We start from the raw sequence: 14,887 nt of genomic DNA, 5'->3' as shown, positions 1-14,887 counted from the left end.
GAGGTACAGAGGGATGGTGTAGAGATACCATGGTGTAGTGCTGTCGAGTGCGGGTGTAGAGAGATGCAGAGGGCTGTTAGAGGGCTGGTGTGGAGATGCATTGGGCTGGTTTAGAGCTGCAGCAGGTTGGTGTAAAGATATACCAGTAGATGACTGGTGTAAAGATTGAGGGATGATATAGAGTTGGTTTGGAGATGGAGAACAATTGTGTCGATATAGACGGTTTCGTGAGGACTGCTGTAGGGCTGTAGATTGTCTGTAGTCAAGAGTTACCCAGAACAAAAGCCTTCTACGTGCACTGTATAAGGATGTGTAAGTGGCTTTGTAGTGATGGGTAAGATTTCTGTAGGGGTGGTTAAGGGCTGTATAGGGGTGAATAAGGGCTGTAAAGCGATGGGTTAGGGCTGTATAGGGGTGGGTAAGAGCTGTATAGTGGCGGGTAAGGGCTGACTAGGAGTTGGTAAGGGCAGTGAAGGGCTGGACATACCACGGTGAGCACTACCCATAAATCAATCAGCGTCACCTGCTTCACATAACCACATAAAATACTGCCGCTAAGGGAGATAAGCCCCATGATTAAGGTAGGAATATATTACCGCCCCCAAAACTAGACATTATGCTAATCCAGGGTGGGTTGCTATTGGCACCTCCTCCAGCCTTAACCCCGTCAGCCTGAGAACGTAATTTCCACTGTATTCTTGCCACCTCCAGACGATTTTATTCAACTTTTGGAAGAACCTTGTGGCTACATCTGGCTTCTTAATTTCGAAGCTTCTCCTCTTCAAATCATCATCTTCAGCTAACAGGAATAAAGTACAAAATACAATATCGTAGTTAAAGGACTGAAGAATGGTATCATCGTCTTAGGTTGTGGTCGACACACACACACACACACACACACACACACACACACACACACACACACACACACACACACACACACACGCACACGCACTCACACACACACACACACACACACACACACACACACACACACACACACACCGCCTTATTTGCATCCTCTCTCATGATGTGGCCGAAAATACGCAGATACGCCTTAAAGGAAATCCCTGGTTTTCCACGCTGCCAGTAATGTTAAATACCAGTTCTATACCTGCATGCAAATTCACGACCGTACTGTACTAAATTTTTTCCCCCCGAGTCATTACGTTCCTCACCTCCTGCCAGGGTGTCTCTTACGACGGACATTACAGGCACTTTAGGAGGGTGGCGCCGGGTAAGCAGTGGTTGTAAAGCAGGAAGGAATTGAGGATTTGCCTGGTAATCGCGTTATGTGGCGAGTGGACTGAAGGTTGGGTGGTGTGTGTGTGTGTGTGTGTGTGTGTGTGTGTGTGTGTGTGTGTGTGTACTGTACCAGCGTGTGTGCATGTTTTCAGCAGGAGGGGTATAGAGTTCCTATAAACTAAATCCTAGAGCAAAAATGAAGGAGGGGACGATGAAAGCACACACATTATTCAGAGCGAAAGGACGTGACGATAGGTGTGTTGAAAGCTGGGGGTTAGCGAAAAATCCGAATCTTGATGTCTGAGTACAGAGGTCCTTGTAACAGGGATGTTCTTAGGGGTGGACGAAGAAGGGACAGCAATTATTTAAGGTGGGAGGGGGAGGCCGGATAGTTGCTTGAGGGTGCAGGGAGGGGGTTGAAGGGATATTCGAGGCCTGATGTTGGGGTATACAGCTTCTGCAAGATTCGTGTACCATAATGACCCGAGGCTGAGACGAAGTAGGGATGGACTTTATTCGGGGTGGGAGAGCGGGGCGGTGGATACTGGACAGAAGGGTGGCGGGAAATTCGAATCCTTTGGTGCATAGAATTTCCCCAGGATCACTATGCAAGATGGGTGGGCGAGGTGGTGGACTGAACAAGGTTGGGTGTTGGCCAAAGCTTGTATCTCTTTTTCGGGCATGGATCTCCTCCAAACTGAACAGAAATGAAGTAAGAACATTGGCGAAGGGACATGATTCTTGGTGAGAGAACGAGGCTATGAATAATGGAATGAAATGTGTGTGTGTGTGTGTGTGTGTGTGTGTGTGTGTGTGTGTGTGTGTGTGTGTGTGTGTGTGTGTGTGTGTGTGTGAAGGGTAGGGGTTGGCGGGAAATTCGAATCCTAATACCGGGGTTCAGAGGCTCTCCAACGGACGCTTATAGTAGAAATGACCTGAGGGGGTGGACGACGAAGGGACATTACTCAAGCTGGTAGCCTGGACGGGGGCGATTTGCTGCATTCCTTAATTTTTTTTGCCTATAAGGGTTCCAAGGACAAGGGGCGGCAGGGTTGGTTCCGGCGGCAGGGTGAGGCCAGTGCAGGGTGGCAGAGGAGTGGAGGTATGGGTGGGCGCAGGGTGATAGTGGAGGAAGGCTAGGGGAAGGGGTAAGGTTAGGGGAATGTGGGTAGGGGAAGAAACAGGGTGATAGGATGGCAGGGTTTGGGAAGTAGGAGAAAGGTGGATGGGTAATGGTGGTAGGGATAGGAGTTTGGTGATAGGGATAGGAATATAGTGATAGGGTTGTAGGGTACTGGAGGTAAAAGTAGGGATAGGGTGATAACTGTAGAACTAAGGGTAGTGCAGGGGAGTGGAGGTAAAGGTAGGAGCAAGATGGACGTTGAAACTTAGGAAGGTAAAGTAGTAGAAGTGTCCTGGAGCTGCCGTAGAAATAGAGTTGTAGAATGGAGGGGAAATATAGTGCAGGGTGGTAAGGGTAGTGGAGGTAGGAGAAGTATAGTTGTACAGAGGGGCTGGTATGCGGAGTGGTATAGAAATAGAAGGTATAGTGGAGAGGGTAACGTAGTAGGTAAAGTGACGGGATGGTGTTGATAGACTGATACAAAGTAAGTTAAAGTAATTTGTAGGGTGGTAGGAGAGTAGACGGTAGATAGAAGGGAGTGGTTGCAACAGGGGAGAAGAGGTAGACGTTAGGATTGCCGTATTCTAGGTGGCTTGGGGAGCTTCGTGACACTTTTTCCTTTGGGATTTATTTTTCATATTACACTTCGACGGCCTCGTTTTTTTTTTTTTTTTTTTTTTTTTTTAAATCGACATAATCTGCACCAGTAACATGTGGATATTGAGGTGTATTGTGCAGAGTAAATCGCCGAGGAAGAGGTATTGCAAAATCTCCCAGTCTACTAATGATACAGCCTTAAGTTGCATGGTGTGAGACGAAATAAAACCAGTAGAAGTAGATTGACAAGGTAGAGGTATACAGTAAGGTGCAGGGGTAGGGAGGCAAGGAAGTGGTAAGATAACAGTCAAGTGGTAGGAAGAAGGAAACTTGGTGTGAGAAATGTATAAGGAAGAACAGAAGATGACATGGGGAAAACATGATGGAGAAATTGACCCATCACAATGAGTTTCCATTAAGCTGAACGCAAACATTTATCATTAGTGGAAAAAAAAAAAAAAAAGCTGAAGGATTTAAGCGTGGGTTGGCGGGATGAGGAGAGGGTGACGCAGCAGAGCTAGTGGGGATAGTAGGGACAGGGCGTAAGGACATGCATATTAGCATGAGAGACTTGAGTATACGCATTGGATAGTTACGACCCTGGGGTGACTACAACTGGTTTAGGTTGTATGGATAGTAGGGAGACTTAGTATGAGACAATGTTGTGCATGGGATAGTAACGACCATGGAGTGACTACTAATGGTTTGCGTTGTATGGATAGTAGGTAGACTCTTAGCATGATATACAACTTTGCGTTGAATAGTTACAACTCGGGATAACTAATGATTGTCTGCGTTGTGTGGATAGTATGGAACTGCGCATTAAGTAGTTACGACCCATTGGTTTGACTAGGAATAGTATGGGTAGTATGAACTGTAGACTATTTGCATGAGACAACTACGCACTGGATAGGAAGTTGTCAATTGTGAAAAGGATAGAGTTGCAAGAATAGGCCACTTGATTATGGAATGGCAAGGATAAAAAACCCAACACTGACTTCACAAAGGCACAAAGGAGGACGAGCCAAGTGTAGCTGAGGATTTACAGTGCAGTGTAGGAGGGTGGGTGAATGTGGTGTGTGGATGCGGTGTGGATGGATGGGAGGGTGGGTGGAGGTGGTGTGTGGGTGCAGTGTGGGATGGGTCCTCACGCCCTTACCACCTGGATAGAGGGAAGGACAAACTGTTGAGGGAGTGGGGAAGGATAGGAGATTGAGGGGGGAAGGAGAATTTGGAGAAAAAGAAAAGGACAGAGAAAATGCGAGAGAGTAGGGGAGAACCAAGGGCTCGGAGTCGGAGGGGGATAGAAAGAGACAGGAAGGGTGGGAGAGATGAGAGGGAAAACCGTGGAGAGAGAGATAGATAGATAGATAGAGAGAGAGAGAGAGAGAGAGAGGAGAAACGAGGGACCTTAGTGTTGTGACTGGACAGGAAAAGGAGAGCGAGGCTGAATGGTTAAAGGAGAGGGAAAGGATTGTGACTAAAGGCGAATAAGAGAAAGAAAATATGAAAGAAGAGAGGTGCAGAGTTGTTAAAAAAAAAAATGTAAGGAGGGAGGGATAGGAAGGTTGATATGAAGGAAAAAAAGACTGAGGGAAGTTGAGAAGAAACAAAATTGACAATGTAGGGAAAGAGGGGGAAAGTTGCGTGGAGGGGAAGGAAGAAGTGGAAAGAGAAGGAGAAGGAAAACTTTGTGAAAAATATGGGAAGGGAGAGGGAAGTGGATGAAAGTAGGAGGGAAACCTGCGAGGGGAGGGAGGAAGGGATGGAAGGAAGAAGAAGGAAACGTGATGAGAGAGAAAGTAGAAATGCGAGGAGTTTGAGGAAAGGAAGCAAATTGGAGGAAGGAGACTTCTGAGAGGCAAGGAAAAGATGCCAGAAGGAAAGAAAAGTACGAGAGAGAGAGAGAGAGAGAGAGAGAGAGAGGGAGAGGCTAGGTAATGGGGGAGGGGAGTGGAGGATGAGGACCCAGGTGCAAGAGGACGCCTATTAGGAGGTGGTGCAACGTGGTTCTTGGAGGTTGGGTACGCGGTAACGAGGTACTCCCTGGTCGAATGTACCGTGGTTCTACCTGGCCCACAAGGCGGTGCGCGGGTAGTTAGGAGGAGGTCAAGATTCATTCCCTGGTGCGTGGGTCAAGGTGAGGGTAGGTAAAGCGCACCTGGAATTTTTTACGTGTCGTAATTATTAAGTTTGATGCAGGTGAGAAGAAGAAAAATAATCCGTATGTTAATTTGATGGTTTATGAGAATTAGGGATTAAATTCACCCATTCCTCGTAAGGTCACGGTGAGGTTAAGTAAAGTTCACCTGGAATTTTATACCTGTCGTAATTAATAAATCCGACTGAGGTAGAGTGAGGAGAGTTATCTAGTTCAGAAGTTTGTGATAGATTTGTAACTGGCATAGGTAAATAATTTCCACCTGAATGTGGGTCAAGGTGGGATTTGTTTGTGTCGTATTTCATAAGTTCGGTGCAGGTGTAGTGAAGTTACCTGTGTTAGAAATGGGGTATTGGTTAAATTGTTCCACCTTTGTTTGGGTCAAGGTGAGGGGAGACTGGAAGTCACCTGTGGTTTTGTACCTGCCAATTAACATTGATGTAGGTAGCCTGATGGAGGTTACCTGTTGAGATGATTGATGGATTTATAGAAAACGGAGGTTTGATTCGTCAGGTGGTGTTTAAGTCACAAAGAAGTAGTAGAATATAAGACATTTGATTGCCACCTTAATAATGTAAGTTACAGATTTGAAGAATTGGATGGATTATGTTGGGATTTAAATGAAGATGAGGTAATAAAACAGTACCCGTGATTTCTACCTGCTTTAATTAACAAATTCGGGGAAGGCAACGTAAGGTTTTAAGAACTGTTTGGAATTTGGTGGGAGGTAAAGGAGCTAACATGGGAGGGTGAGGGAGCAACATGGGCTTGTATTGGAGTGCGTAGTTTGTGGGAGGGGCGGCGAAAGGTGGGAAGGGGCAGAGAAGGGAGGAGAGGAGAGGAAAGGGAGAGAAAGGATGAGAAAAGGGAGTAAGGGCAAGGAGATTAGAGGAGGGGCGGGGAAAAGGGAGAGAAAAGAAAAGAAGAGGGGAGATGAGAAGAGGGAAAGGGAAAGGAGAGAAAGGGGGAAGAGAGGAGAGAGAAGAGGATAGAGAAGCGGTGAAAGGAAGAAGAGATAGAAGGGAAGGAAGTGGGGAGGAGAGAAGCTGGATGGCTGGTTGTTAGTAGGGATGTTTGGGATAATAGGAAGGGGATTGGAAGGGGGAGGGGAGGGGAGGGAAGAGGAAGGGAGGGGAAATGAAGAGAGAGGAGGAGGTGGATGGATGGATGGTAGTGGGAATGTTTAGGATGGTTGGGGGGAGGGGGAAGCCACACCTGGATTCCTGTGACGGCCTTGGCTACCTACTCCCATCTCCCTATCCCTGTCCCTCGCCTCTTCTCTCTCCCCATTCCTATCCATCCCTCCCCTCCATTCCTTCTTCAGTTACTCCACACATATATCGATCCGTTCTCTCTCTCTCTCTCTCTCTCTCTCTCTCTCTCTCTCTCTCTCTCTCTCTCTCTCTCTCTCACCTAGTTCTTGTTCACCAGGCATACCTCGTCTCTGGTAATAATGTGTGGGTCTGGTTCGTTCTTCAGTTTTTCTCAACTCTTCCTTCTCCTTCTTGCTTAAAAGAAAAAAATGTCATAAATTCTTGAAGTATGTTAAGTAGATTTGTTTCATTTAGTCTGGTTAAAAATAATATAATGACAAGAAACCGGTGATATAAATTGTTTAATATATTTAGTTTATATATACTGCCTTTCTCCCTTCCAGCCACGGTAATTAAATAAAGAGATTCATGAGCAGTTTCTCGAGGCAGCTACACGGTTTTCTATGCTTTTGTTTTTATTACAGAAGGATAATGGTGAGTGATGTAAAATCCTTCTTTGGGAATGAAACTGTTAATTCACTTTTGTTGATGTATGCTAGATAAAAAGAATGTTTTTTTTTTTTTCATGAACATGTTTAAGATGTATATTTCAACGTTCTAGCAGTCTGTATTCATAACCCTCACTGTCAACTATCATCATCATATGCATCATCATCATCATCATCATCATCATCATCATCATCATCATCATCATCATCGTATGCATCATCATCATCGTATGCATCATCATCACCATCACCACCACCCTATTTTCACCACATATAAGATTACGTTGACCAGCTTGAACAAAAAGGGTCATACTTTAGGTAGAGTGTAAAGCTAATTGGCGTGGAAGATGTGTAGGCTGGGGGACACCTGGCTAGCCTTGATGAAGCGCAGGTGAGATAGAGGTGTGGGGTCGGGAGGGCTATAATATTCTAGTCTGTTGCGTCCTGTTTCGTTGGCTTTGATTGGGTTGATTTTAATGTGGTTACGGTGTGTTATGTGTGGTTGCGTGCGATTGGGTCTTGCTTGTTTGTTATTGTTTTTGTTGTGATTGGTTGTGTTGCGTTATGTTTTGGTTTGATTTTGTTGCGTTGTGTTTGGTTGTGTTTGTCGTGGCGTTGGTGAGGCTTGGTTGCTGTGAGGGCATGTGTACTTGATCTTCCCTCCACCCCTGTCTTCTCCCTTTCCTCCCCATGTCCTCGTTGCCCTCTTGTCCTCTTCCCCCCTCCCCATGTCCTTTCCCCCCCCCCCGGCCCTCTTCCCCTTTCCAATATCCTATTTTTCCTCTTCAGTGTCCATTTTCCCCCTCCTCTTTTTGTCTTTTCTCCTCCCCCTTTCCCCCACCATTTCCTCTCTCTCCCTCACGCCTTCTCTGCACTTCTCCTCTCGTCTTCTTGTACACACACACACACACACTCTCTCTCTCTCTCTCTCTCTCTCTCTCTCTCTCTCTCTCTCTCGCCACACTATCTTCTTGCACTCTCTTGTCCTCCGCACTCCCTCTCCCTCAATTTTTAGCCCCTCTTACGCACCTCATTGTCATCTCATATCCACCCTTCTCTTTTCTGTCCTTCAGAAATTCGTGGTCTGTAGTTCACCCCTATCAGATTGTCTCGTTGTACTCCATTTGTCCTTATGTTATCTGTATAGCCTTTGCTTCCCTTGACCCTCGTTTTCATTCTTCGTCCTCTTCCTTCTTTAACTGGTATTTCTTATGTTCTCTTGATCTTCCTTTTTCATCCATCACTCCCCTTGTCTCTCCTTTCCCTCATTATTTTTCATGCATTATCATCTCTTCCCCTTCATTCTCTTCACACCTCTTTCGCCGTAACTCTCTCCCCCAACTTATCACTCCCACGCCACTCCCACGCATCCCTTCCTCCTCCTCCTCCTCCTCATCTCTCTCCCTGACAAGCTCGATCAGTGCTAATCCTCTAGACCTAATCCCTATTGTGCCTTACCTCCCTAATCCACACTCCATCCTTCCATCCCAAACTCGTCGGAATTTTGGTGATGATTTTCCCACACTGCTTTTCCCCTTTCCGTTATCAAGGCCTTGCATAATAATAATAATAATAATAATAATAATAGTAATAATTTAACTTTTGCGTACAGGTATATTACAGTATTGTTTACAAAATAATGCATTGGTACAAAAATTACAGTACTTTCTAATTTTGCATTTCGGTTTAATGTGCCCTAATAACTATTCTCGTAATTGTCACGGGTACTCATGTATGTACACTACTGTATATTCATGTCGTGGGGTAGTTTTCTTCGTGGTTATTTCTTACCTTTAGTCGATTTTTGGATCCTGCTCATCCCATTTAAGCCTCCAAGGAAAATAAGGTGATGATGATGATGATGATGATGATGATGATTTTACTTGTCCAAATTGTGTCCCCAGTCTTTATAACCTTCCACCCCCCCCCCTCCCCTCAGTCTCCACCATCCTCCCCTCCATCTCCCTCCCTCCTACTCCTCCTCCTCCTGTTACTTTTTACGTTCATTGAGTACACCGCTTCCCGTCCGATCAGCGAAGTTAAGCAACGTTGGGTGTGGTTAGTACTTGGATGGGTGACCGCCTGGGAACACCAGATGCTGTTGGCATCCTTACGTGAGTGGGGTTGGTGGAGGATTAGTGCCCCTCCCTGTAAAACAATTAACTCTAAGCCCTTGGCCACCCCGATTGGGATACATGGCGTCTGGCAATGAATGAATGAATATATAACTTTTTCATTCTCTCTCTCTCCCTCCCTCTCTCTCTCTCTCTCTCTCTCTCTCTCTCTCTCTCTCTCTCTCAGTGTTTTATTTTTTTTTACTAGAGAACCAGTTTTCTTTCTTTCCTTCATCAGGCCCATCAAACCACCCATGTGATTCCTGGTTGGTAAATTTATCTATCTGTGTCGATCTATCTATCTGTATCTGTCTGTCTGTTTATTTGCCTATCTGTCTACCTTTCTATCTATATCCAGCCAACCATTTATCAGGCACTGTGTGTATATCGCACTGGTCTGTCTATTCATCTATCTCCTTCTGTCTAACTATCAAAGTCTCTATATTTCTTGGTGTATTCTTCAGGTCCTAATACACACACACACACACACACACACACACACACACACACACACACACACACACACACACACACACACACACACACACACACACACAAAGAGAGAGAGAGAGAGAGAGAGAGAGAGAGAGAGAGAGAGAGATTGTTAGTAGAAAAAAAATGAATGTGTGCGAGAGAGTTTGTTAGTAGAAAAAATTAGTGTGTGTGTGTGTGTGTGTGTGTGTGTGTGTGGAATGTTGGTGTCCTTGTCGCGTGTGAGTGTACTTCGTGGTGTGGGTGTGTGTGTGGAGACTGTTAATGAGAGAGAGAGAGAGAGAGAGAGAGAGAGAGAGAGAGAGAGAGAGGATTTTCTTTTTTTTATTGAAACCTCCCTTAACAGGATGCAATTTCCGATATTGCATAGTTAAAATATTGTTGATTATAAACGAACAAAATAATGGAAAGAGGAACAAGATAGGAAAGTATATGAGGGAGGGTTGTGTTTTGTGGAAGGAGGTGAGGTTGGTAGTGAGAAAGGAGAGAAATGATTGGAGATAATTATTGTGCCCGTCGCATCTCAAAGGGTGCAGGTAGATAGATAGATAGATAGATAGACAGATTTTGGTTAGCATTTATATAAGTAGATAAAGACTGATCGGAAAATTGAAAAGATTGAAGGAATGAAGGAAGGGGAAGGCGAGAGAGAGTGTTTACTTAAAAGATGTATATAGTTCCGGCCGTCTGTCACAAGATGCAGCGTCAGGCAGCACATAAATATATAAATTGACACATACATACTTACGTAAATACATACATACACGCATACATACATAGAGTAGGTACACCGTGGGATATGGCTTGAGAAGTAGTAGGAATAAGTCAGAGGAGTGAAGGAAGGGGAGCAAGTGAGAGGGGTTACTTAAGAAGGTGTGGCGAAGAATTTAATGAACTGGAGGGCGAGAAGTGGGTAGGAATTTTGGTGACATGAATAAGAGACTGAAATTTTTATCTCCTTAAGAAATGTCCCCCCAAACTGAAATTTTTTCGTTATATCAAGGATAAGTGTTAAAAAATGGAAAAAAAAAAAAAAATGAGTTTAATGTGATTTTTTTTTCTAAACTCTTGATTACGAATGGTCTCCCTTAAGCTGAATGAAATAGTTTGGTCGTAGCAGTAATGATAATAATAGTAATAATAATAATAATAATAATAATAATAATAAAGTGTTTATGGGTTGAATAAAGATTGTTTCCAACCCCATCAGTATGAAATATCTTAAGTTGAACAGTATCGTTTGACGGTAGCATTAATACAGTAGAGTAACGTAAATGCTTATACAGTACTTCTGACTCCTTTACTGTGAGCAGTCTCCCCTAAGTCGCGTAAGCGCATCGTCATCGTCATTCATCATCATCATCGTCGTCGTCATCGTCATTAGTAGTAGTAGTAGTAGTATAGTAGCAGTAGGAGAATAAGCTGTTGTTATTGTTTTTATTGTGCCCTAGTCGCTGCATTTAAGGAAGATTGTTTTCTCTGGCTCCTATAGGGTGCCCCGAGTTTCACCATAAAATTGTCTTCCTCCTTCACATCTCCTGGACGAGACGTAAAAGTGATGGCTATTGACACTCTCCTCACAAGTGCCGGTGCCAGCAAGTGAAGGGACCTTACACCAGCACCAAGCAGTAGTTATATTTAGATACGGCAAAGAATATTAAGAGAACAGTTCCAGTCGTAATGTAGGTTAAATGACTGAGAGAGACAGGCCTGACCTCGCCTTAAGAAGACAAGGTGTAGACAACGAGGACTTGAAAGTAGATGTGGTAATCAATTCTAATGGAGCTACAGCAATCTTGGTTATGAAATCTGCATGATGGATTGACTTAACGTATGCAGGGGGGATTGGCAGACGGCAGCAGGGAGAACAGACAGTAAGCTGAATAAAATCACCATCATCATCATGGTCATCATCATCATCATCATCGTCATCATCATCATCATCATCATCATATGCAAGCAAACGGTATACAAAGACAACAAAGACAGTAAGATTGGAAACAGGGAGTATTGAACATAACCTCTTTATCCCGAACGGTGTCTCCTGAGCTGAATAAAATCGTCCGGTGTTGGCTGAATAAAAGACAAAGTACTACGTTTTCTGACTAAAGTAGTGCATGAAGACTGTTAGTAAAAAGGGAGAAATAGGTATAGCATTATGTCTTGACGCAAGCACAAGATCCACACAGGCACCATAATTGAAAGCAACTAAAATACGGGTTTGAGGCAGTGATTTATCGCAGGCAAAAAGCAGTGGAGAGCAGAACTAAAAAGCAGACAACCCAAAGACTGTGGAGGGAGGTTTGGCAATGACCTATCACAAGCACAACGGAGAGCGGGGAGAGATTTAGGATTTGGTGGTGATCTAGGTTAAAAAGTTGCGTGATAAGAAGCGTGACCTCTCCGTGACCCCTGACTGCGTTTAATGAGGGCTGTTGGAGTGGCCTCACGCGCCGGGTCGTGCTCGGGTGCCAGAGGGTGGGATAAGAACCACCTCCATTTCACCTGGTCGTGCCACTCTGTTTGACACTAATTCTGTCATATTACGTCTGGTGTCACTTCATTTGGCTCTTAAACTCTTTAACATTTATTTGGACATTTAACTACCACGTCTTTTAGTAAAAATCCTTTGTCACGTCATTTGACGGTAAACTCTTTATGTCACTTCGTTTGACAGTAAGCCTTCTTGTCATCTACTTTGGAACTAAGTCCTCGTCACTTTATTGGCACTTCTTTTTTTTTTTTTTTTTGGCGCCAAGCTCTCGATACGCTTCACTTACTGTTTGGCATTCAGTCTTAGGGCACACTTCTTCGCATCTCACATACCAGGGTTTATTTGGTATTCAGTGCTCCGATTGTCTCCGTGGCATGGAAAGTTTATGTGCTGGTGAGATGTGTGTTTGACCTCTTCAATCCCATGACATTTTTTAATTTTTATTCTTGCTATCCAGACGACTTTCTTCAACGTGCGAATGATGTCTAGCAGTGAAGGGTTAAAGAAAGCTATATCTAACCTCTCCATTCGAAAGGTGTATCGTAAGGCGAGTACAGTCCTCTGGAGAAGGTAAAAGTGAAACAAGAAATTCGTTTTCGGAGTGGAAATATATATATATATATATATATATATATATATATATATATATATATATATATATATATATATATATATATATATACATATATATATATATATGACCTGAGTTGACCTTTCACGGGATTGGGTAATTAGGAACACGTCATGTCCTACGATGGGGAGGTAATCTTAAGTTGGCAGCTTCTTTCCTTGTGGTTGTTGGGTCAGCTTGTCACACCTTGAAGCCCTCAACGGAATGTCAAAGGGTGTGTCGTGTACTAATTAACCTCGCTGGGTTGGAGATTATATTGTGTAGTTCCCTGACTATGCTCCTTTTACACTAGCTTGGCCCAAAAATTGCCATGTTTCCATCCTGAATGCAAAGTTTTAGCAATAGATTAACACTATGATGCTTGCCGTGGAGAAGTGCGATGGAAAGGACGTAGAGCTGCAGCACTGTTACTTTCTGCCACAGACCTGTATGAAAGTAACTGCCAAAAGACAAACCTATACACCAAATTAGATGAAAGAAGTAAAGTTGATGTGGTAGTGATGATGGTCTCAATACTGTAGTTTTTTTTTTTTTCTTACCATAACTTGACCCAGATTTTCTCCCTTTTTAATGACACGTCTATGGCTCTGCATCGTTTTCTTGGCACTTCTTATTGACTAACACCATATTCTGAGGTCATGATTGTTAGAGCTCAGTACTCAAGATGGAGAGGCGGCAATTTTCGGTTGAAATATGGTAATAGGATTATATTATAGACTAATTTTGAGATGGGGATTGAGAATTAGTTTGTGATAAATGGTCTCATTAGATTAGTGATTATTCCCAGTCGTGCCTCGTAACATAGAATAGATATTGAATGTTATAATGTGGTTTGTATTTGACGTAGCATTCTTCATAGGTCGACTTGGTACAGTGGTTAACAGTGTAGCATTTGCATTAGACAAGTATGTATTCCTGTCATGAATATTAATGAATAGATTTGTCAAGGTTCTTCAGCGTTGTTGTGTGTTAGTTGTGTCTTCCAGTGCATAAGTACGTTATATGTTTTCGTGTGTGTGTGTGTGTGTGTGTGTGTGTGTGTGTGTGTGTGTGTGAGAGAGAGAGAGAGAGAGAGAGAGAGAGAGAGAGAGAGACTATCCACGCAAGAGTACATAAACCAAATAATAGCCTACATTGACAGTCACTGCAAGATAAGATGACTCAGTATGCAAGCCAACCATGTGTCTTAGGCCGTATTCTTGTCGCTTAAGGAAGCTCCCTAACGTCTTTTCTTAAGTGATTTATTTTGCCTTGTACATTTTACCGTCGTCCCCTGTGTTACATAAACCCATCTAATATCGCCATACTCAGCATAAATAGCGTGCAGAAGGATATTAACCAGGTATATTCAAAAACAAATCGCTAAGGAATAGATGCTAGGGAGTCTCCGAGAATGCCGGCCCTAGTCTGTCTCATGCCTGCCGTGTGTGGAGAGGCGAGAGTGGAGTCATGCGAGGGGAATGTGGAGTGTGGGATGTGGACAGACCATGGATTTTAGTGTGAATGGAGTTCTTGGTATAGGGAAATGTGGAGAGTGGGATGTGAGTAGAATGTAGAAGTTAATCTGGGTGGAGTTTATGATACATTGTGTGGTTTGGGCAGCATGTAGAATGGCTTGATGTGACGTAAGTGGAATGCGGAGATTGGGATGTGGATAGAATGTGGATTTGGATGTGGGTGGAGCTTTTGGCGTTGTGTGTGTGATGCGGGCAGGACATAGAGTGGAGTGATGTGATATTAGTGGAATGTGGAGGTTAGGTTGTGGGTATCATGTGGTCTTTGACGAGGTGGGTGGAGCCTTTGGTGTAGTGGATGTGATCAGACCAGAATGAGGAGTGAAGTCTAGAGTGTGATGGATAGAACTTGTAGTATGTGGATGTGGATGTGGGCCGAATGTGATGTGGATAGAACTTTGGAGTATGTAATGTGACCAGATTGAGGAGTGAAATGATGCAGGTGAAAAGAGGAGTGTGAGGTGTGGACTGTGGTGTGGATAAAACGTGGATTGTGTGGTCAGAATGCGGAATGGATTGGTGGAACTGTAAGTGGATTATGGCTGGAATGTTAACTTCGGTGTTGGTTGATTGTCTGGTGTTTAGTGTGTGTGGGGGAGGGACGGATGTGAACTGATTGGGATGTGAGATTAGTGGGGAGAGAGTTGATACCCAGTGAGTGTACCGTGTGTGTGTGTGTGTGTGTGTGTGTGTGTGTGTGTGTGTGTGAGAGAGAGAGAGAGAGAGAGAGAGATGATGGAATGTGGTGTGTGTG

Source organism: Coenobita brevimanus, chromosome 78 (genome assembly GCF_032717465.1).
Source record: "Coenobita brevimanus isolate Jiangsu-jjx chromosome 78, ASM3271746v2, whole genome shotgun sequence".
Classification (NCBI taxonomy): domain Eukaryota; kingdom Metazoa; phylum Arthropoda; class Malacostraca; order Decapoda; family Coenobitidae; genus Coenobita; species Coenobita brevimanus.
Note: the sequence above shows the minus strand (reverse complement) of the source record.